At 42.3% G+C, this 24,088-nt stretch overlaps 1 protein-coding gene across 2 annotated transcripts in view; it reads right to left on the bottom strand.

Moving 5' to 3' along the window:
* frem1a (Fras1 related extracellular matrix 1a) overlaps positions 1–23,510 on the bottom strand; it is a 265,369-nt gene extending 241,859 nt beyond the window's left edge. The window contains exon 1 of one of the 2 annotated variants that reach the window (XM_051929875.1): positions 23,418–23,510. The gene's annotated coding sequence lies outside the window, so the exon portion shown is untranslated. The remainder of the gene's footprint in view (positions 1–23,417) is intronic. The other variant, XM_051929873.1, reaches the window with a different exon arrangement.
* Between the last annotated feature and the right edge of the window lie 578 nt (positions 23,511–24,088).

Below are 24,088 nucleotides of genomic sequence, written 5' to 3'. Positions count from 1 at the left end.
TGCCACATGGCCGTAGTGCCGTAACTGATGCTCCCTCACAATGTAGGTCATGTGCCTCATTCGGAACTCCATGAGCAGCACAAAGTCAAACCAGCAGTACCCAAGGATTCTCCAAAGAGGCACAGTACCAAAGGAGTCTAGTCTTCATCTCAGGTCTCTGGATAGCGTCCATGTCTCACAACCATATAGCAAAACACAAAGCACCAGGACTCTATAGACTTGCACCTTTGTCCTTTTGCAGAGATATCAGGAGCGCCGCACACTCCTTTCCAGCGACCTCATGACCCCTCATGCTCTCCCAATCTGTCTACTGACTTCATAGGAAGAGTCACCAGAGACATGAATGTCACCTCCCAGGTAAGTAAACCTCTCAATGACGAGGTCGACACTCTCTCTGCAGACAGACACACTGCTGATGGCTGTGCCTAAGAGGTCATTAAAGGCCTGGATCTTAAGTTTGTCTCACAAGCTCAGACACTCAGACTCCTCATTCAGTCTCTCAAGAGTCCCGATCAGAGCCTCCATTGACTCTGCGAAGATCACAGCATTTTGCTGACAATGCAGGTAGTGTGGCCTAGGATTTCATACCCTGGACAGTCAATGTCACCTGCTTGATGCCATCACTCCCCTCCAGACAATGTCAATGCATGACACCACATTAGACACATTCCAAATATTTTAGTTGACTACAGATAAACGAGCTCATATCTATCATACAGCATTCCTCTCCTGAAATAAATAAAGGAATTCATTCCACAATCCACACCTGAGATGAATTGCTTGACCTTGGGGCTTGGAGCAAAGTGCAAACAGAGCCCTGCTTAGTCATTAGCAGCTGCAAAGAGCATGACAAAAGACCCCTTGGGATTTTATTGAGAACGCAACTTACTTTGACTTCCTTCATATTAATTAATGTCTGCAGTCTGTGAGCATTTACTGTAATTTTTAAAGTAAACACATTTTATTAGTTTTGTTGGAGCAAAGTAAATTGACCATCTCCAAGCGTCAAGTGGACCTTTTTTCCCATTTCAGAAAAGGTTAATTTCACAATGTCAAAAATATACTTAACATTTTTTAAAATTTCTTTGTAACAAATAGCTTGGTGTACTGGACTTAAGAATGTCAGAATAAAAGTCCAAACTTTGCACACTTTCTGATGCCAATAAGCTGAAGAAATAAAGTAAGTCTTCCCTGTGCGCAGTCTCTAAATCCTCCTGCTCAGATCCTTGCCGACTACACTACTGTAAAATGAAGTCAGAAAACTCACATACCACATGGATATTGCTTGCAGTGGTTAATAGCATCCATCTAAAAAATATTGTCTGAGGAGTGAAATAATTGGAACAACATTGAATTCTCTACAAAACCCTGTGTTTCGTTTTACAAAAAATTGATGAAACAAATTGAATTTTGCTTTCAGCAAAACTCCAATATTGACACAGGAAGAAAAGTGTCTAGTCCTGTCTGGAAGTGTTTACAGTGCATCCGGAAAGTATTCACAGCGCATCACTTTTTCCACATTTTGTTATGTTACAGCCTTATTCCAAAATGGATTAAATTCATTTTTTTTCCTCAGAATTCTACACACAACACCCCATAATGACAACGTAAAAAAAGTTTGCTTGAGATTTTTGCAAATTTATTAAAAATAAAAAAATTGAGAAAGCACATGTACATAAGTATTCACAGCCTTTGCCATGAAGCTCAAAATTGAGCTCCGGTGCATCCTGTTTCCCCTGATCATCCTTGAGATGTTTCTGCAGCTTCATTGGAGTCCACCTGTGGTAAATTCAGTTGGTTGGACATGATTTGGAAAGGTACACACCTGTCTATATAAGGTCCCACAGTTGACAGTTCATGTCAGAGCACAAACCAAGCATGAAGTCAAAGGAATTGTCTGTAGACCTCCGAGACAGGATTGTCTCTAGGCACAAATCTGGGGAAGGTTACAGAAACATTTCTGCTGCTTTGAAGGTCCCAATGAGCACAATGGCCTCCATCATCTGTAAATGGAAGAAGTTTGAAACCACCAGGACTCTTCCTAGAGCTGGCCAGCCATCTAAACTGAGCGATCGGGGGAGAAGGGTCTTAGTTAGGGAGGTGACCAAGAACCCAATGGTCACTCTGTTAGAGCCACAGAGGTCCTCTGTGGAGAGAGGAGAACCTTCCAGAAGGACAACCATCTCTGCAGCAATCCACCAATCAGGCCTGTATGGTAGAGTGGCCAGACAGAAGCCACTCCTTAGTAAAAGGCACATGGCAGCCCACCTGGAGTTTGCCAAAAGGCACCTGAAGGACTCTCAGACCATGACAAAGAAAATTCCCTGGTCTGATGAGACAAAGATTGAACTCTTTGGTGTGAATGCCAGGCGTCACGTTTGGAGGAAACCAGGCACCGCTCATCACCAGGCCAATGGTGTCCTTGAATGTCCTTGAGTGGCCCAGCCAGAGCCCAGACTTGAATCCGATTGAACATCTCTGGAGAGATCTTAAAATGGCTGTGCACCGACGCTTCCCATCCAACCTGATGGAGCTTGAGAGGTGCTGCAAAGAGGAATGGGCGAAACTGGCCAAGGATAGGTGTGCCAAGCTTGTGGCATCATATTCAAAAAGAATTGAGGCTGGAATTGCTGCCAAAAGTGCATCGACAAAGTATTGAGCAAAGGCTGTGAATACTTATGTACATGGGATTTCTCAGTTTTTTTTATTTTTAATAAATTTGCAAAAATCTCAAGTAAACTTTTTTCACTTTGTCATTATGGGTGTTGTGTGTAGAATTCTGAGGAAAAAAATGAGTTTAATCCATTTTGGAATAAAGCTGTAACATAAGAAAAGGTGGAAAAAGTGATGCACTGTGAATACTTTCTGGATGCACTGTATATGCTATAAGAGACGTCCTGCAGCCCAACCCAGCTAGGACGCCCAAGAAATGGATGGATGAGAGAAGGCAGCTTCTTTAGGGCACTGCCTCCCCCAGAACACTAGATGGCAGCTCCCCTGGATTGCTGTGGTTCCTTGGATTCCCACAGGGAACCATGAGAGTTGGAGTTCTTTATCTCACCCCTGTTGGGTACCGTTTGTGGCTCCATGGGTTGCTGTGAAAATGGAGGAGCCGTCTCCTCCATTTCCGCCTTAACCCAGACGTGTTTGCAGACCACATGAGTGGAAGAGCAGAAGCACTTCTGGGTTGGTCGATATAAAATGACTTGCCAGCCTCAAAGGGAGCATGGAGCAGGACCCACACTTTCACAGAGACCTGCAGAGAATCACTTGCCAAACTGTTTTTAGGTACTTACCCCGACCCTGCCATATAATTCACTTTCCTTACTTAAAAAGGGGAGAGGGGGTTAGTTAAACATCAAACCATTGCTGTTCTTATCAATGATATAACACTAACATTGCATTACAAATAAACACGTACACAATATTTATCAACCTATATATAAAATGTCACACCACAACAAAGATGCTTTTAAGTGTAAACTACTAGCACCTCTAGGCAGATCTGACCACAACCTGATTCAGCTTATTCCCAGCTACAAGCCTGTTATTAGACCATTAGAATAGTGAGGAAATGTAGCCTGGGGGCCGAAATGGCTCTGAATGACAGCTTCCAAGTGACAGAGTCACAAAGGGACAATATTGAGGGACTCTGTCACTGAATCACAGGCTATATTGATTTCTGTGTTGATACAGCGGTACCCTCAAAGACAGTGCATTGCTTCCCAAGCAACAAGCCCTGGATTACCTGAATGAGAAAAAGAGAAGAGCATTCAAATCTGGTGACAAAGAGGCTGTGAAGGACGTGTATCGTGTGCTAAAGAAAAAGCTGAGTGAAGAAAAAGAAGTGCACAAAACTAAAATAGAGAGGCAAAACTCACTCAGAATAACCTGAAGGATACCATCCATCCATTCATTTTCCAACCCGCTGAATCCGAACACAGGGACACGGGGGTCTGCTGGAGCCAATCCCAGCCAACACAGGGCACAAGGCAGGGAACCAATCCTGGGCAGGGCGCCAACCCACCACAGACCTGAAGGATACCACCTACTGAAATCAGGCTGGCATTTCCACAGTCTTAATGGCCAAAACTGAGAGACTTCAAAGGAGCTTCTCCCCTCAGGCCGTACGACTTCTTAATCAGGACATGCCATGGCTGCTGAACTCTTATTTATCTAAGTAATTGTTTTTTTTTTAAATACCTTAAATAATTCCCCCATATCATATTCTGTATTTATGTATCTGTATCTACATTGTCTACTACTTATATTACGAGGGACATTTTAACTCTATTAAGAATTTCAAAAAAAAATTACATCACTTTTCTACATAGTCACCTTCCTTAAAGCCTTTAATAATCTGCTCCATCTTATATTTCGGAATATCTGACATCTTATATTCCAAATTGTAACCTCAGATCCTCAAATGAGTGTCTGCTTAGAATTCCAAGAGCTAAACTTAAAAGAAGTGGTGAGGCGGCCTTCTGCTGTTATGCACCTAAAATCTGGAATAGCCTGCCAATAGGAATTCGCCAGGCTGATACGGTGGAGCACTTTAAAAAACTGCTAAAAACACATTACTTTAACATGGCTTTCTCATAACTTCATTTTAGTTTAATCCTGATGCTCTGTATATTCAATTAATTATCATAACTATTCATGGTGGCTCTAGAATCCGTACTAACCCCTACTCTCTCTTCTGTTTCTTTTCTTTTCCCAGTTTTCTGTGGTGGCGACCTGAGCCGCCACCACCACCTAATCAAAGCACCATGATGTTCCTCCATTGATGGATTAAAAGCCAGAAGTCTACATGACCGTCATCATCAAGTCCTTCCGTGAGAACCCTACATACAAAGAGGACTATTTCATTATGTTAGGTAGGACGGCTGAGTGGTCTCGTGGCCTGGAACCCCTGCAGATTTTATTTTTTTTTTCTCCAGCCGTCTGGAGTTTTTTTTGTTTTTTCTGTCCTCCCCGGCCATCGGACCATACTCTTATTCTATGTTAATTAGTGTTCTCTTATTTTAATTCTTACTTTGTCTTTTTTCTCTTTCTTCATCATGTAAAGCACTTTGAGCTACATTATTTGTATGAAAATGTGCTATAGAAATAAATGTTGTTGTTGTTGTTAGATAGATAGATAGATAGATAGATAGATAGATAGATAGATAGATAGATAGATAGATAGATAGATAGATAGATAGATAGATAGATAGATACTTTATTAATCCCAATGGGAAATTCACATTCTTCAGCAGCAGCATACTGATACAATAAATAATATTAAATTAAAAAATGATAACAATGCAGGTGAAAAACAGAAAAACAGACAATAACTATGTATAATGTTAAATGTTAACGTTTACCCCTCTGGGTGGAATTGAAGAGTCGCATAGTTTGGGGGAGAAACGATCTCCTCAATCTGTCAGTGGAGCAGGACAGTGACAGCAGTCTGTCGCTGAAGCTGCTCTTCTGTCTGGAGATGATACTATTAAGTGGATGCAGTGGATTCTCCATAATTGATAGTTGCATTGCTTTGAACGTTATATTTAACCCATTTTTTGACATCCATTGCACACCCAACCTACCTGGAAGGGGGTCTCTCTCTGAACTGCCTTGCCCAAGATTTCTTCCATTTTTTTCCCTAAAAGGGTATTTTTTTTTGGTGAGTTTTTTCTTGTATTCTTTCGGGTGTCAAGGCAGGAGGGCTGTCATAAAACTGGGGCTGTTAAAGCCCATTTTGGCACTCCTTGTGTGATTTAGGTTATATAAGAAATAAATTGTTGCTCTTGTTGAATCATTCAACTCTTGAGCCTGTTTTCAAATATTGCTGTTTTTTTCTGGATTGTTCCATGTTAATTGCTGAAATAACCCAGTCTTAACTATTAATACAGATTGGCTTTTCTCTACATTCATAATGGCTAACACGATACAACACCCTAGTACTACAGATCATTTCTTTTGAAAGAGTTGGTGAGTCTTCTTAAGGCTTGGTTAGCTGGCTCCTTTCTAAGGGAACACTGCATGTTTGGTGGTCTAGTTTGTTTAAAGTCAGCAGACAATGACAAATATTTCAGAATCCTTCTGTTTACATTTTCTCCTGTTAGACTCTCAGCCAGCTGTAAAGTCTGGCAATGCTTTCAACTGGTGGGCCGTTAAAGTGGCAGAAGAAAAGAATGTGACACAGAACACAGCTTAAATTAAAAGGCAACCCCCAGGGGGATCAGCGCTTATGGTTGAGTCAGCAATGCTACATATACTCTGAACTCAGCGTGCATATTTCTGACTAGATTCACATAATCAACATACAAATAGAAGATTTTTGGCAAATGGCAGGAGACCATTCAGTCTATTAAGATAAGTTGATTGCCTAATAATACAACTCAGTATCTCTAATAGACATTTGGCCTGGTCTCCATACAGACATTCAAGACACTGAATACAACTTAATTAGGTCAGTACAGCACATTCAATACACAATACCCTGAAGGTGTGTATTCAAACTGGACAAACTGGTGAGGAAGGCAGGCTCTGTTGTTGGCATGGAGCTGGACAGTTTAACATCTGTGGCGGAGCGACGGGCGCTCAGCAGGCTCCTATCAATTATGGAGAATCCACTGCATCCACTAAATAGTATCATCTCCAGACAGAAGAGCAGCTTCAGCGACAGACTGCTGTCACCGTCCTGCTCCACTGACAGACTGAGGAGATCGTTCCTCCCCAACACAATGCGACTCTTCAATTCCACCTGGGGGCGTAAACGTTAACATTTAACATTATACAAAGTTATTGTCTGTTACTGCCTGTTATCAATCTTTAAAATGTTTTGATTAGTTGCTGCTGCGGAGAATGTGAATTCCCCTGGGGAAAAGTAGCTATCTATCGATCTATCTAGCTATCTAGCGACTATCTATCTATTAATATCTATCTATCTTCTATCCTAGCTATCGAGCTATCTATCTATCTATCTATCTATCTATAGTGCCTTTCCTATCTATCTATCTATCTATCTATCTATCTATCTATCTATCTATCTATCTATCTATCTATCTATCTATCTATCTATCTATCTATCTATCTATCCCTGACTCAGTATGCATGAACAGTACGTACGCCTTACTCAATGTACTCATTCTATACGATAGCACAAGAAGTCTGACAAATTAGAGGAGGCCATTCAGTCTAATAAGCTTGTGTGGCTACCCAATAATATAAATCAATATCTTTAACATTAACCTGACAGAGCTCTGTACAGATATTCAATACACACTGTAGGTGCCAGGCAGGTTTATCATGCCCAGGAGAAAAGGGGAAGCAGGAATGGAAGGACAACAGGTGGACTGGCATGCTGTCCAGGATGGGTTTGAGACCCTTACCTGCAAAAAAGCAATAGGGGAAGGCTACTTTTCCAGAATATGTGCGAGGGCAATCCCAAAAGTAAGGTCTCCTATTTTTTTAGAAATACAAACAACCGTTTATTTTCTATAATGTTTACATCATTTTAAAGGTTAAAGATTTATTTATTTTGCTACATAATCGCCATTTCGGTCGATGCATTTCTGTAGACGTGTGTAGTTTTAGAATGCCCATGTCATACCAGCTCGCCGCCATGTCCTTCAGGAAGCGTTGAACCTCATCTTTCACCTCTTCGTCGGAGCAGAATCGCCTTCTGGACAAATGTTCTTTCAACTTAGGGAACAGGTGGTAGTCACTGGGTGCCAAGTCCAAGGTGGGTGGGTGATGAAGTTCCAACCGCCGATCTTTACGCATGCATTCCTCAACTTTCGCGACTGTCTCGTCGGACAATTACGGTCTCCTGCGCGAACTTTGCACTTTGGCGGTAGCGTTCAACGGGAGCTCCATTTTCAAGTGCTGCCAAACCAAGATTGAGCATCCCAGCGAAGCTGCATATGCTTGTTTGGGAGTGGAGGAAGCACCAATCACAACAGTGTGGCCAACAGCCGTACGAACAGTTTCTCTACGTCCCCACCGATTTGGAGACCTTACTTTTGGGATTGCCCTCGTATATCCCCAGTCTGGTAGCTGGCAGCATCCCAGGACATTGGTAACCGTGTGGAATTGTGTAGGGCATGATGGGAACTAAAATGCAGTGAATCAACCATGCTGGGTCTCATAAGTGCTGGGCTGATACGGGGACTCAGGAGCCCTGTTTTTCAGGGCTTCTGCTTGACCCAGAAATGCTCCCAAACTAACACATGATTTTCGTTTTCCTTCAGAACTAACCTGAGGACCCGTGAAGTCACTTCCAGAAGAAACCACAGCCACTCTATCTCCCCTGCCTCCGTCAGCTCGAACACCATCTGACCCCAGGAATCCTTGACGTTCTTGACCGGAACATGTAGGAGACGGAAGTTAGCCAAGAAAGCAACCTTAAAACATTGATGTTGAATTCTCATTTGACATGCATTTTTTTGTGCACAATTCTTACAGGCATTACAGTAAATGGGGAACACCTGCTGGTGCCCCCAACTCTTCTTTTCTGTCTCTTGGCAGTAATTTTACAACATCCACAGTACAGAGATAGATAGATAGATAGATAGATGATAGATAGATAGATAGATAGATAGATAGATGATAGATAGATAGAGAGATAGATAGATAGATAGATAGATAGATAGATAGATGTGAAAATTAAAAAGAAAGAAAACTTCTGCCTTGACCGTCCCAGGAGGCCTTGCGCAGTTGTATTGCTTTTGATATGAAGGAGCCCTCATAGCGTTTCTTGACACACTGCTGCTGAATGATTAATTGTCTGAAACTCCTCAGTGTTGGTGTGTCAGAGAGAATTTCATTCAGCATTACCTCCAGGAGGTCCAAAGTGCCCTCCACCCTATAAATCCAGAGCGTCAGCCACAGTTTCTGGCAGTTCAAATGCACTTAGGATTATTTGGTGAGTTGCTTTGATTTTTCTGTGATCTAATGATACGTGTGTCACACATGTGCGCCAGGGGACCGTCTTCTTGAACCGATGCTCCTGAATTCGCTTTTTGTTAGTTCTGCTAGTTTAATTAACTGAAATCTCATTGTATGTGTTATGCAATGACAATAAAGGAATCTTCTTTGCTATGTTTAAGGTAAGTGATACCACTCTGGGATAAGAGGGGGCGCTGTCACTAACTGTATCTTCTATTTTACCTGCAGTTTCGAGAAGCCATCCTTTGAGGTCGACTAATCCTGCCCATGACCCCCAAAGCAGTCCTCACCCCTACTGGACACCCATAAAAGCAGATGGCTCCTTGAAGGTAGCGACTGATTCTGACCTGAACTTCACAGAGAACAACCTCAATCCTAATGGAGACATTCATCCATGAGCTATTGCCATCAGTCTTTTTCGTTGTGCAGCCCCGCACTCCTTATTCTATTCTTTTTACATTAAATGGGGTTGCCCAGTGGGTGCCCCAACACTCTATGGTGACTAATTGTGGTCTGTCCCACCAGTCACACCTGCCATCCATAAATAGGAGTCTTGGAGTCTGTTATTCTGGCAGACGTTTCCTACTTTGCTACCCATGGAGTAATCACCTCCTGAACCATCTTTACCTAAGTACACTACAATGCCCATGGAACTGCCATGACATTCAGTGCATTCTTCCATCTTTGTAAGACTTTTCTGACTTTTACCAGCCAGTTCTTCCTGGCACACTAGAGACCAATGCTTGGAAATTCTGTGCAAGACATGGGATCCTGCCTGGAGGGGATCAAATTCAGCAGCAGGGCCCACTCAGGCATACATCCACACCAGACCAAAGTAGACCAGCCTGCTAGCCTAACAGCAAGTCTTTGGACTGAGATACCCAAAAGAAGTCACCCCAGGATCAAACGGTGGTCCAAGTGACTTTCAGACCGTCCTGACTTCTATGGCCCCCATTCAGTTCTGCTGGAACTCATAAACCCCTCCAATCTAAAATAACATCATTTTACATATTTTCAGAAAGATCTCTTAATCCGATCTGACAGCATACTGCAACAGGAAAGGCTAAAGTGTTTCGCCGTCATGCTGGGATGATTGTAACTAAACACTGCTGGGGCGATTCCTCCCCTGACAATCCGCATTACACTAGTTATTATAGTAATTATTACTGTGGAGCTTCAAAGAAATTGTGAACACTATCATTTCCTCCAGCAGCAATTGTTATGGGGGCACACTGCTCAGGCCCCGCAGGAAAACACCGGAATGTTCTGTGCACAATCGCCTGACCAACAGTACAGCTGGAAATTCTTTCATTTGTTTACAGATGAGATGGGACGTCCAGTTCAACAGACTATGCAGTTCCTGTCTTAGAGAAACAAGACAAAAAAACTGTGAGGTGACCCATCCCAAAAGACTTGAATAAGAAGCTCAATTAAGGACAATGAGATTTGTCATTGAAGGCAACGATGGATGAAGAAATAGATGTGGCTATTGTATGGTTTTCTTAGGCAAGACCACCCTTGTAACATGTTGGTCACTCTCTTCCCATTATTTCTGACAACAAAGCAGGTGTTTTTGTTTTTCATTCACTTGCAACTCCATTACACTCTCAAACGTGCTTAAACTATCCAGAATCTATTATGCTTAGCAGCCCCAGCAAGAATATTTTAAAAATAACTGGAAGAAAAAAAAAGGTTGAAAACTAGGGAATCCACTGCACTGTTCGCAAAAGCCAATCGAAAGTCAAAACTTCAAAAAGGATGTAAAAAAATCGGGTCGATTGACAAAAACGTGTTTTTTGAATCCGTAAACTCGGATGAAGAAATGTCTGAAACTGGGACCTTTTAACCCATCTGTTTGTTACCAGTGGCTAACTGATAACCAGTGGCTAACACTGAGGACATGCCCTCCTAATAACACGGAGCCACCCTAGCAAGCAATGCGATTACAAAACTGGCCGCGTGTGTAAATAACTAAACTAGTGTACGTTGGGGTTTGAAGTTTACCACTGTAATCTGTAAAGTTTATTTCAAAGCCATTATTTTACAGCTCACACCACACAATAAATTGTCAAAGAAATGGACAGAGGCAGGTGAAGGACACACACATTAGAACATTAGAGCAATCTAGATGAGAACATGCCATTCAGCCCAACAAAGCTCGCCAGTCCTGTCCACTTAATTCTTCCAAAAAAAACATCAAGTCAAGTTTTGAAAGTCTCTGAAGTCTTACTGTCTACCACACTGCTTGGTAGCTTATTCCAAGTGTCTATCATTCTTTGTGTAAAGAAAAAACTTTGTAATGTTTGCGTGAAATTTGCCCTTCCCAAGTTTTCAACTGTGTCCCCGTGTTCTTGATGAATTCATTTTAAAGTCACCATCTCGATCCACTGGACTAATTCCCTTCATAATTTTAAACACTTCAGTTGTGTATCCGGGCGGCATGGTGGCGCAGTGGGTAGCGCTGCTGCCTCGCAGTTGGAAGACCTGGGGACCTGGGTTCGCTTCCCGGGTCCTCCCTGCGTGGAGTTTGCATGTTCTCCCCGTGTCTGCGTGGGTTTCCTCCGGGCGCTCCGGTTTCCTCCCACAGTCCAAAGACATGTGGTTAGGTGGACTGGCGATTCTAAATTGGCCCTAGCGTGTGCTGGGTGTGTTTGTGTGTGTGTGTCCTGCGGTGGGTCGGCACCCTGCCCGGGATTGCTTCCTGCCTTGTGCCCTTTGTTGGCTGGGATTGGCTCCAGCAGACCCCCGTGACCCTGTGTTCGGATTCAGCGGGTTGGAAAATGGATGGATGGATGGATTGTGTATCCTGTGCTTAAACTGTAAAGGCTCAGCACTTTTAATCTTTTCTCATCTTTCAACTCCTGTAGTCCCTGAATCAGCCTAGTTGCTCTTCTCTGGACTTTCTCTAGTGCTGCTATGTCCTTTTTGTAGCCTGGAGACCAAAACTGTACCCAGTACTCCAGATGAGGCCTCACCAGTGTGTCATAAAGCTTGAGCAGAACCTCCTGTGACTTGTACTGCACTCATCAGGGCGCTATATAACCTGACATTCTGTTAGCCTTCTTAATGGCTTCTGATCACTGTCTGGAAGTCGATAGTTTAGAGTCCACTATGACTCCTAAATAAGGTGTACTCTCAAAAGAGTTCAGGAACCTTACAGGGCGTAAAGCATTTTTTAAATTTTGTGTCCAAGTGTAGTGACTCTTCAGGCAAAAGCAACTGTCATTGGAGAGGCTCCTTGTTAAAGTCGCAAAAAAAAAGAAGAAGATTCCAGTGAGCCCACAGATAGCATGGGATTCCGTTAGTTAGAGTGAAAGTCGGCCCACACAATAACCCTCTTCCTCCTCCTCCTCTCTCTCGTCTCCCTCACACCAGCCACGATTCATTTCAAAGGTAAAGTGCAGGTTAATTTCCATCCATCCATTTTCCAACCCGCTGAATCCGAACACAGGGTCACGGGAATCAATCCCAGCCAACACAGGGCACAAGGCAGGAACTAATCCCGGGCAGGGTGCCAACCCACCGCAGGACACACACACACACACACACACAGGGCCAATTCAGAATCGCCAATCCACCTAACCTGCATGTCTTTGGACTGTGGAGGAAACCGGAGCGCCCGGAGGAAACCCACGTAGACACGGGGAGAACATGCAAACTCCACGCAGGGAGGACCCGGGAAGCGAACCCGGGTCTCCTAACTGTGAGGCAGCAGTGCTACCACTGCGCCACCCGCAGGTTAATTTGTTTTATGTATTTTTACTTTATATTTTGTATTAATCATTTTATATGAATATTTTTGGGTTGTAGAACAAATAATCTGAGTTTCCATTATTTCTTATGAGGAAATTCGCTTTGATATATACGAGTGTTTTGGATTACAAGCACGTTCCCAGAACGAGTTATGCTCGCAAACCAAGGCACCACTGTACTAATACTGGATAGGGCCTCCTTTTCCTCTCAGATCAGGCACAATTCTTCCTGGGATGGGTTCCACAAGATGTTGGTAAAATTCTTTGGCAATTCTGGTACATGTTGACATGATTGCATCACAAAATTTTTTGCAGATTTCCTGTTCACCACTTCCCAAAGGTGTTCTATTGGTTCGGCTTTAATGATCTAAAGGTCTCCGGTGACTGGGAAGGCCCTGGAAGAACAATGAACTCATTGGCAGGGAAATGAAACCAATGTGAGACGACTTCTGCTTTGTGACATTGTGTGTTGTCATGCTGGAAGGTGCCATTAGAAAATAGGTAGATGGGGGCCATGAAGGGATGTGCCGTGGACGATTTGACAAAGTACCCTGCAACCCAAGTGAACAGAATGACAGGTGTCAACAGTGCTAATGCAATCCGAAATGTTTCTCTAATAACTTATATAAAATGGCTCATTAAAGACCATATAATGGAGTTGACCATTAGAACACTGAAAGAATGGCTGCTGAAAATTTACGCCCCGGGTGGAATTGAAGAGTCGCATAGTGTGGGGGAGGAACGATCTCCTCAGTCTGTCAGTGGAGCAGGACGGTGACAGCAGTCTGTCGCTGAAGCTGCTCCTCTGTCTGGAGATGATCCTGTTCAGTGGATGCAGTGGATTCTCCATGATTGACAGGAGTCTGCTCAGCGCCCGTCGCTCTGCCACGGATGTCAAACTGTCCAGCTCCATGCCTACAATAGAGCCTGCCTTCTTCACCAGTTTGTCCAGACGTGAAGTGTCCCTCTCTTTTGCTGCCTCCCCAGCACACCACCGCGTGGAAGAGGGCACTCACCACAACTGTCTGATAGAACATTTAGATAGATAGATAGATAGATGATAGATAGATAGATAGATAGATAGATAGATAGATAGATATAGATAGATAGATAGATAGATAGAGTAGATAGATAGATAGATAGATAGATACTTTATTACAGCATCTTATTACAGATGTTGAAGGACGCCAGCTTTCTAAGAAAGTATAACCAGCTCTGTCCTTTCTTACACAGAGCATCAGTATTGGCAGTCCAGTCTAATTTATCATCCAGCTGCACTCTCAGATATTTATAGGTCTGCACCATCTGCACACAGTCACCTCTGATGATCACGGGGTCCATAAGGGGCCTGGTCCTCCTAAAATCCACCACCACCTCCTTGGTTTTGATGGTGTTCAGTCGTAGGTGGTTTGAGTTGCACCATTTAACAAAGTCCTTGATTAGGTTCCTATACTTCTCCTCCTGCCCACTCCTGATGCAGCCCACGATAGCAGTGTTGTCAGCGAACTTTTGCACGTGGCAGGACTCCGAGTTGTATTGGAAGTCTGATGTATATAGGCTGAACAGGACCGGGAGAAAGTACAGTCCCTTGTGGTGCTCCTGTGTTGCTGACCACAATATCAGACCTGCAGTTCTCGAGACGCACATACTGAGGTCTGTCTGTAAGATAGATACTGTAAATAAATAAATAGATAGATAAATGGGGCTTTGCAGTCCAATGTGAAATTAAAAATGAGTCATTTCAAGCAGCAATAGCCATTAGCAACACTACTAATGTCTTTTTAACCATTTCAGGGTGGATGTCGACTTTTGTCAAAAGGAGGAGTTGACGGTGGTACTCAACTGTAAACAGTGACCATACCCACCATTATGTTATAGTTGGACTCTCTTTGCTAGAAGGAAAGTTACCTTCACTGGTTTGACCGAGTCTCCCTGCACTCACATGAGTAAAGACGGGCAAACAACAGCAAAAATGGCATCAACATCTGGCAAGAGATTGAAGCACAGCATAACACAAAATACTCCATGGACGACGTTTTACGTATTATCACTGAATTGGACTCTGACTTGTTAGATTTTTATGCAAGTAATCTAAAACGAACATGAGGTACCACATCAGCTGATCAGTCCCCAGATGATCGTGGTGCTGAACCCTGTCGTGTAGCTGGGCAACGTTCTCCTGGGAAGTCCTACACTTACAAGGTTTTATTTTAGGAGTTTATCCTTGTCTTCTTAGAGAGTCAAGGCTGGGGGGCTGTCAAGAGGCAGGGCCTGTTAAAGCCCATTGCAGCACTTCTTGTGTGATTTTGGGCTATACAAAAATAAATTAAATTGTATTGTATTGTATTGTATTGTATCATTCCAACAGATGGTGCATCGAAAGCAATAACACTTCTTTTATAAATCCCATACCCAATGGCATATAACAGAGTCATATGTAATGCATTTGTCATTCCAACAAATGGCGCATCACAAACATTAACACTGCTTTTATGAATTCCATATCAAATGGCATATAACACATATGCATTGCATTTGTCACCCCAACAGATAGCACGATGCAATTAAACTGCTTTTACGAATTGCATAGCAAATGGCATAAAACAGAGACATATGCATTGTATTTATCATTCCAGTTGATGGTGCATCACACAAATTAATACTTCTTTTACAAATAACATACCCAATGGCATATAACAGAGACATATGTATTGTATTCATCATTCCAACAGATGGTGCACCGAAAACATTAGCACTTCTTTTATAAATCTTATACCCAATGGCATATAACAGAGACATATGTATTGTATTCATCATTCCAACAGATGGTGCATTGAAAACATTAGCACTTCTTTTATAAATCTCATACCCAATGGCATATAACAGAGTCATATGTAATGCATTTGTCATTCCAACAGATGGCACATCTCAATTACACTGTTCTTATGAAGCAGCAATGTGAATGTCTTGGAGAGGCTGCGTCAGAGTCCGGACTTCACTCCAAGTGAGAATTTGTATCTGGACTCACCATGACACGAGACAGAGCTTGAGCCGTCTTGCAAAGAAGAATTACTCTTTTTCTTTTCATTGACAGCTTAAGATATCGAAATACTCCTCAACAGAGACAAAGGCACACCACAGAACTGAATGAAAGCCAAAGACGTATTTCAAATATATTTACAAAATAAGTAAGGAGGAAATAGCCTACATAGTTTTCTTTAAAAAAATAAGACATTTACATTCCAATCTTCTGCACCCTGCCCCATTCTTTTTACAATATTATGGGAAATACACAAGGAATGGGTATTTCCTTAGTAAGCTGCACAGTTGCCAGTGTTCGTGAATTTCAAGATTGTGATGCCACTGCCGCTGCTGCCCCTGACCCCATGAAGACAGCCTGTCAGCTAGCCTGCTACACATTTTTCCCAGTTGTCATGCTACCCATGACACTGTGACCGGGTGGTCATTGGACACAACAACAGACGTTTTATGTTGATTTCTGTGTGAAACCATTGCTTTGTGTGCTTTTCAGAAAACTTAATTTTTTGGAAAAAATATTCTGCCCTCAAAGAGTTAAATCAGTTTAATGGTATCTTAATAAAAATGGTATTAATTTCTATTGAAAACATTAACTTTTCTGGTGTGACCAGACTTTTCACTGGCAGCGTATGTAACACTCAACCAGTACAGTCAAAAACTTCATCCATGCCGCACAGCCGCTTGTCTCACTTCTGCTGGGATAAGGTCTGGAGCCGACCCAGGACATGCTAGAGCAACATCATCCAGCCTGTGGGCTGCAAGCGACTGGTGGGCCACGATCCAAGCCTGATTAACAAACCCACCGGTCCGACTATCGTGCTCGATTCACAGCATCGCAGGCGGATCATGGCCAACTCCAGACAAAACTCCATCAACCGTTCCAATGATCAAGCTTGATTCACGGTGGCAGCCGATCCTGGAAGACCTTCGCAACTCCCACTCTGATGATCAGGCTCGATTCTCCAAGGAAGAAAAGCATTGATAATTGCGCTTGATTCATTTAATGATGTAGAGCTCTAGTGATCAGGCTGGACCAAGAAACCCCAACCCAATACACCTCACTTTGACGATCATGCTTGATTCCCTGAGGAAGAACAACCCTCCTCCCCTCGCTCAGAGTGAGTGCACTAGATTTATGGAAGGGGATTCCCAGGACGTATGTGAACACAGTAGCATGGGAAAAACAGGGGCATGACACCATGAAGGTTGGGAAACACTGTGGTATAGGAAATAAATATCTCAACTAATAATAATAATAATATGATGATTATTATTATTAATAATAATAGCAGTACATTTTATTTATATAGCGCCTTTCCCATTTGATTTTCAGGAAGGGCTGCAAGAAGTTTCAGACATTAGGTGGCCTGCTCTGTCCATCTTAGTGTGATGCCACCACAACCCTTATCGGAATAAGCAGAATGAAAATTAAATGATCTGAAGAAGGTTTATTCAGTACTGGAAGGTAGCAGAGTTGACCCCAGCAGCATGGAGTACAAGAAAAAGCCAGCCCTGAACAAGTAGCCAGTTGATCGCTGGGCACTAACACAAGACCGGCCAATTTAGAGTCCCTTGTAAACCTGACATCATTCGTCCATTTTAAAAAAAACATTTGAGGGTAGCAGTGGTGCCAGAACTTAAGGCACGACCAGATGTTGGTATGGTGCCAGTCCATGACACTAGACACTTACGCATATCCTCACTCAGGTACAATTTAAAGGCTAATCATACCAACCATAAAACTCAAAGTTACAAGCTGAGCCACGAGATCACTCAGTACTGTGATAAATTACAAGAAAGCAATTAAGAGACACGTGAGACCATTCGACTACCAAGAATGGCATGCAGCAATTCCCCTAATGGACTTGTGTTTAATTAGCATCTCCTGCTGAGTGCATTTCAAGAGCTGGCTCACAAATGACCAGATAAACAGAGACGTGTCACAGCACAATGGGATGTTAGTTTTGTGTTCCCCTATTTCTGACAAACTTTCAAAGCAGAGGACTCTGCAGGACGTGTGGCTTCTTGCATGAGACCGAGGGGATACCTAATACTTTGTCTGTCAGTCAGCACTCTACATGGCACTGCACTCACAGACTCAGACATGTGGCTTTCATTTCCATCATGAATCACTGGCCGGTTGGACTTGTTTGGGTGTAGAATTTCCAACCCATGAAGACAACTCGGATATGACTGCATATGTTTAAAACTTCACTATATTTGCCAGTTTGTGCCCTCATAATATGTGTATAAATATATACCTACTTGTATGCATGGGTGAATGTATGTAGATACAAATATATATCGACCTTAATAAAAGGATAAGTGCCTGTCTTTGTGTTTGTCCGGTTGCTATAGCTCTGACATTCCAAAAGATGAAGCATTACAAACACTCCTAGTATTAAAATGTATTGCATTTGTCGTTCCAGCAGATGGCACATCACAAATAATAACACTGCTTTTATGAATCCCATACCAAATGGCATGTCACAGAGACATATGTATTGCACTTGTCATTCCAACAGATGGCACATCACAAACATTAAAACTGCTTTTACAAATCCCATACCAAATGGTATACAGTATAACAGAGACATATGTATTGCATTTGTCATTCCAACAGGAGGTGCATCGCAAACATTAACACTTGTTTTACAAATCGTATAGCCAATACCATATAACTGAGTCATATGTATTGCATTTGTCATCAAACATTAACAGTTGTTTTACAAATCGTATAGCCAATACCATATAACTGAGTCATATGTATTGCATTTGTCATTCCAACAAATGGCGCATCACAAACATTAACACTGCTTTTATAAATTCCATATCAAATGGCATATAACACATATGCATTGCATTTGTCACTCCAACAGATAGCACGATGCAATTAAACTGCTTTTACGAATTGCATAGCAAATGGCATAAAACAGACATACTGTATGCATTGTATTTATCATTCCAGCAGATGGTGCATCACACAAATTAATACTTGTTTTACAAATACCATACCCAATGGCATATAACAGAGACATATGTGTTGTATTCATCATTCCAACAGATGGTGCATCGAAAACATTAACACTTCTTTTATAAATCTCATACCCAATGGCATATAACAGAGTCATATGTAATGCATTTGTCATTCCAACAGATGGCACATCTCAATTACACTGGTCTTATGAAGCAGCAATGTGAATGTCTTGGAGAGGCTGCGTCAGAGTCCGCACTTCACTCCAAGTGAGAATTTGTATCTGGACTCACCATGACACGAGACAGAGCTTGAGCCATCTTGCAAAGAAGAATTACTCTTTTTCTTTTCATTGATAGCTTAAGATATCGAAATACTCCTCAACAGAGACAAAGGCGCACCACAGAACTGAATGAAAGCCAAAGATGTATTTCAAATATATTTACAAAATAAGTAAGGAGGAAATAGCCTGCATAGTTTTCTTTAAAAAAATAAGACATTTACATTCCAATCTTCTGCACCCTGCCCCATTCTTTTTACAGTATTATGGGAAACACACGAGGAATGGGTACTTCCTTAGTAAGCTGCACAGTTGCCAGTGTTTGTGAAATTCGATTCTAAGATTGTAGAAGATGATTTCCATCCATCCATCCATTTTCCAACCCGCTGAATCCAAACACAGGGTCACAGGGGGTCTGCTGGAGCCAATCCCAGCCAACAAAGAGCATAAGGCAGGAAGCAATCCCGGGCAGGGTTGCCGACCCACCGAAGGACACACACACACCAACACACCCAGCACACACTAGGGCCAATTTAGAATCGCCAATCCCACCTAACCACATGTCTTTGGACTGTGGGAGGAAACCGGAGCGCCCGGAGGAAACCCACGCAGACACGGGGGAGAACATGCAAACTCACGCAGGGAGGACCCGGGGAAGCGAACCCAGGTCCCAGGTCTCCCAACTGCGAGGCAACAGCGCTACCCACTGCGCTACCCTGCCGCCCCCAAGATGATTTCCTTCTCTGCATATACTGTATCTATACATATATTTGTATATTCTGTATACATATCTTCTCCTTTATTTTTCTCTTTAATTTTTTCCACTTCTTAGTGAGGTCAAAATTGCTTGATCAACCTTTTCCATCCAGTTCAGTCCTGCATTTCCTCTCCAATCAGACCCTTTTCCTTCAGCTCTTCATTCTCTTTCTCTGTACTTCCTTTCCCATCACTCATTTGCCAACATATTCATTGTCTCTCCTTATCACGTGCCCATACCAATTTAACGTACTTTCTTAGATATCCTCTACTACATTTGTATATACAGTATGTACATATATAAGATCATCTGAGGTAAGCACTAGCACTCTGGGACACCAGGGGGCGTGATCATAAACATAGTCTTATTTATTTATTTTTTAATTAATTTTTATATTTTATTGGATTTATTAAAAGCAAGTAAAATTCCATACAAACAAGTCAAAGACTAATTTATGCCCATAATGGAAATCATATGTCATGAGTGCAAATCAGACAGTATTTAAGAGGCAAATAAAAAAGACTAAGGCTGAAAACCGGAAAAAAAACAAAGAAAGTCACGTGATAAGCCAAAATGAAGGACTACCTCACAGTCAACAAGCGATTTGCAAAGCTCGAGATATGATGCAGAAAGATTTTCTGAAACATGACTCGAAAGGGGTTTTATCTGCATCTCAGGTAGAGAAGGGCTTTTATACCATCACAGCAAAATTACGGTCGTGACCTTAAGGGACACGCCCATGGCAGCTATGTGTACCCTAACGACGGGGGCCAAGCATACGTGGCCGTAAATAATGGTCAAAAGAGCCCAAAAATAACAAATGATTCCAAATATTTGACAAAAAATTACCAGACATATGATAACTCCTAACACAATGATGATGAGGAGGATTACAATCATAAAAATTAAGATAAACAAAATTTTAATTATGCACATAATAAAAGTTGAAATGATGATGACCATCTTAAAAATCAAGGTGGACACAGTTTAAATTATGCCATCATGTAAATTATAATGATCATGACAAATTTTAAAAATCAAGGTGAGCAAAGTCTGATTTACACCCATAATGACATAAATCATATGTCATAACTGGAGAAAGAAGAACTGCAGAAAGAAATCATGTGTCAGAACTGCAAAACAGACAGTATTTGAGAGGGACCCGTAGAGAAACGTACAAAAACAGACAAACTGGGAAAATCAAAGAAGGCAAAAAGCGATCTGCAAAGTTTGGTAACACAAGAGATTTGATGCACAAAGATTTTCTGAAGCACAATATGAAAAAGGGTTTATCTGCAACTCAGAGGGAGAAGGATTATACTGGAAGGCCTTTTATGCCATGTTGGCAAAATCAGGGTCATGACCTACAAGAACACGCCCATGACGACTATGCGTGCCCCTAGCAACAGGTGCCCAAAATGACACACTCGACCCTAAATAATGGTCAAAACGGCCCAAAAATAATTCCAAATATCCACAAAAATGAATTACCAGAAGCAAGATAACTCCAAACATGATAATGATGCGGATTAAGACAAAGTTTAAATTTTATCCTTAACAGAACTCATAATAAGACGTTGACTGTCTTTAAAATAAGATATGGGCATGGGCTGGCTACAAAATGACCTCCAGCAGGCAGGCCACTGGTGTGAATGTCTCTGATCAAACAATCAGAAACAGAGTTCATGAGGGTGGCCTGAGGGTCCGATGTCCTCTAGTGGGCTCTGTGCTCACTGCCTGGCACCATGGAGCTTGATTGACATTTGCCATAGAATACCAGAATTGGCAGGTCCACCACTGACACCCTGTGCTTTTCACAGATGAGAGCAGGTTCATCCTGAGCACATGTGACAGACGTGAAAGGGTCTGGAGAAGCCATGGAGAACGTTATGCTGCCTGTAACATCGTTCAGCATAACCGGTTTGGTGGTGGGTCAGTGATGGTCTGGGGAGGCATATCTATGGAGGGACGCACAGACCTCTACAGGCTAGACACCTTGACTGCCATTAGGTATCGGGATATACTGTATAGTCGGGCAATCTGAATCTGGAGACCACCTTCCTGGCTCTGTTAAGGTAACCCAAGGACTTCCCTCTGGACTACGAATGCCATGGATTTCTGTGTTTGTCAATGCCAGAGGAGCACTGCCATCTATTGTTCTGGGGGAGAGATTGTTTTGGATCGACAAATTTTTTTTTGTCCATTCCCTTATGGCCTCCCGGCCAAGAAAGGCACCATCAACCTAGCCTGGCTGGGATGCCTATCCATCCACCTTAGCACCTAACCTAACCTAAATCACACATCTGCACCTTGGGACCCCCTTCCTGGCTCTGGTGAGGAAACCCACCAGATAATGGAAGTCACAATGATGATGACGATCTTAAAAATGAAGATAAAGCCTAAACTGTGCCCGTGTATCACATATAAAGTCAAAGTCAAAAGTCTAAGTCAACTTAATTGTCATCTCAACCATATACAGTATACAGATAGACGAAATTGCAAGCCTCAGGGTCCACAGTGTAACAACATGAAGTGGTGGCTCTGAGGCTAAGGATCTGCGCTGGTATCCCGAAGGTTGCCGGGTTCGAATCCCCGTCACTGCCAAAAAAGAGATCCTACTCTGCTGGGGCCCTTGAGCAAGGCCCTTAACCTGTAATTGCTCCAGGGGGCGCTGTACAATGGCTGACCCTACGCTCTGACCCCAAGGGGTATGCGAAAAAAAACTAACAAACACTGTTGTAAGTCGCTCTGGATAGAGCGTCTGCTAAATGATGTAAATGTAAATGTAAATGTAAGTGCAAATAAAAAATTAAAATCCATCTATCCATATCCTAACTACAGGGTAACGAGGGTCTGCTGGAGCCAATCCAGCCAACACAGGGCGCAAGTCAGGAAACAAACCCCGGGCAGGGTGTCAGCCCACCACAGAAAATGAAAATGAAATTAAAATTAGAATTAAAATAAAAATTCAAAATTCAAATTAAGATTTAAAATTAAAAATTAAAACACAAACAAGACAAAACATTGTGCAAAGACGAGACAAAGAAGTAGCAGCAATATTGACGTGTAGTCAAGCAATATGAACATTGATTCAGTTTATGGTATTATGCAATCTAGATACATAAATATAGTCAATAAATCTGTAATATTAATAAATAAATAATAGATATAGATAATACAGAAATGATCAGTGTTTGATAATAGTTGTTTTAGACGTGCAAACAATGACAGGTCATAAAGACTTCTACATTCCAATAAAATGTAACAAACCCACTTTTTGACATTCTTGGATTGATACCAATACAGAGAGCTTGCTTCATTAAGGCAGGAGTCCAATTCAAAGCAGCAGCTTGTTAGAATGAACACGTTCAGCCTCAGCAGCGCCCCCCCAGGACTGGACTGAAGCAGTGCAGCATTACCCTCTTTGGGACACAGGGTCCCCCATCAATGCTTTGCCTTGGTTATCCCCATGTGTTTGGCTCTCTGCACACCATATCTTTCTCACAGACCTCTTTTTAAAAACTAAATTGATGTTGCTGTGTCGAGTATAAAAACCAGTCAGCCAAAAGGTAATCAATAAACTCCACAAATCTGAGCTCTTGTCCGCTAACACAGCTAAGCATCCATTACATCGTCCAAGCGGTCCTACAGTCCCATTTCATTAAGATTTTCATTCCTTACCTGACAGCTCACTCTTGGTGAAGAACAGTAAACTCCTGACTCTTCTTGCCGAAGTTTCCAAATGCTGTCTGGCGTCTCAGTTTGTTTTGGGTGTTTTTGGATTCTCTTGTGTGCATGGAGGGGGGTCAGGAGTCCTCCCTAGTGTGACTAATGCTGAAGCTGAGAAAAAAATATAGAGAAAGGAGCTTATCAGAGTGGAAAGACTTCAAGATAAACAATGAAGTTCCAGATCAAAGACTCCTCCTCCTCCTCCTCCTCGACATTCTGTAAAAGCTCCGGGTTGTGACAACAAACTTCAGTGCTCCATAATTAGGGGCACCAGTGTGAGGTCCTTTTATCAGATGAAACAATCTCATTTATGGGTCAGGGAAAGGAAATGGAGGCCATGTAATTGAAACTGAGCATAGCGGGGTGCAGGCAAGTTAGTTTCTGAATACCTGATACTTACCCTGTCACTGCAGTGCCCCTCCCTGGTGAAGGGTACTGGGGTTCAGAAACAAGAAAAATGATGGCTAAAAAAAACAGAGTATTTGGGTATTGTGAGGGGCTAGGAGTCCATGAATGAGAAAAGGATGCCAGTGAGGGTACTGACCCAGCAAGAACAAGGAGGCAAATGACACTGAAACAAAAAGTCTGTGTCATTTATTTACATTACAATGAATTTTAATGGA

This window comes from Erpetoichthys calabaricus, chromosome 7 (genome assembly GCF_900747795.2).
Source record: "Erpetoichthys calabaricus chromosome 7, fErpCal1.3, whole genome shotgun sequence".
In the NCBI taxonomy this organism is placed as follows: Eukaryota; Metazoa; Chordata; class Cladistia; order Polypteriformes; family Polypteridae; genus Erpetoichthys; species Erpetoichthys calabaricus.
Note: the sequence above shows the minus strand (reverse complement) of the source record. Positions and strands in the feature narration are given on the sequence as shown.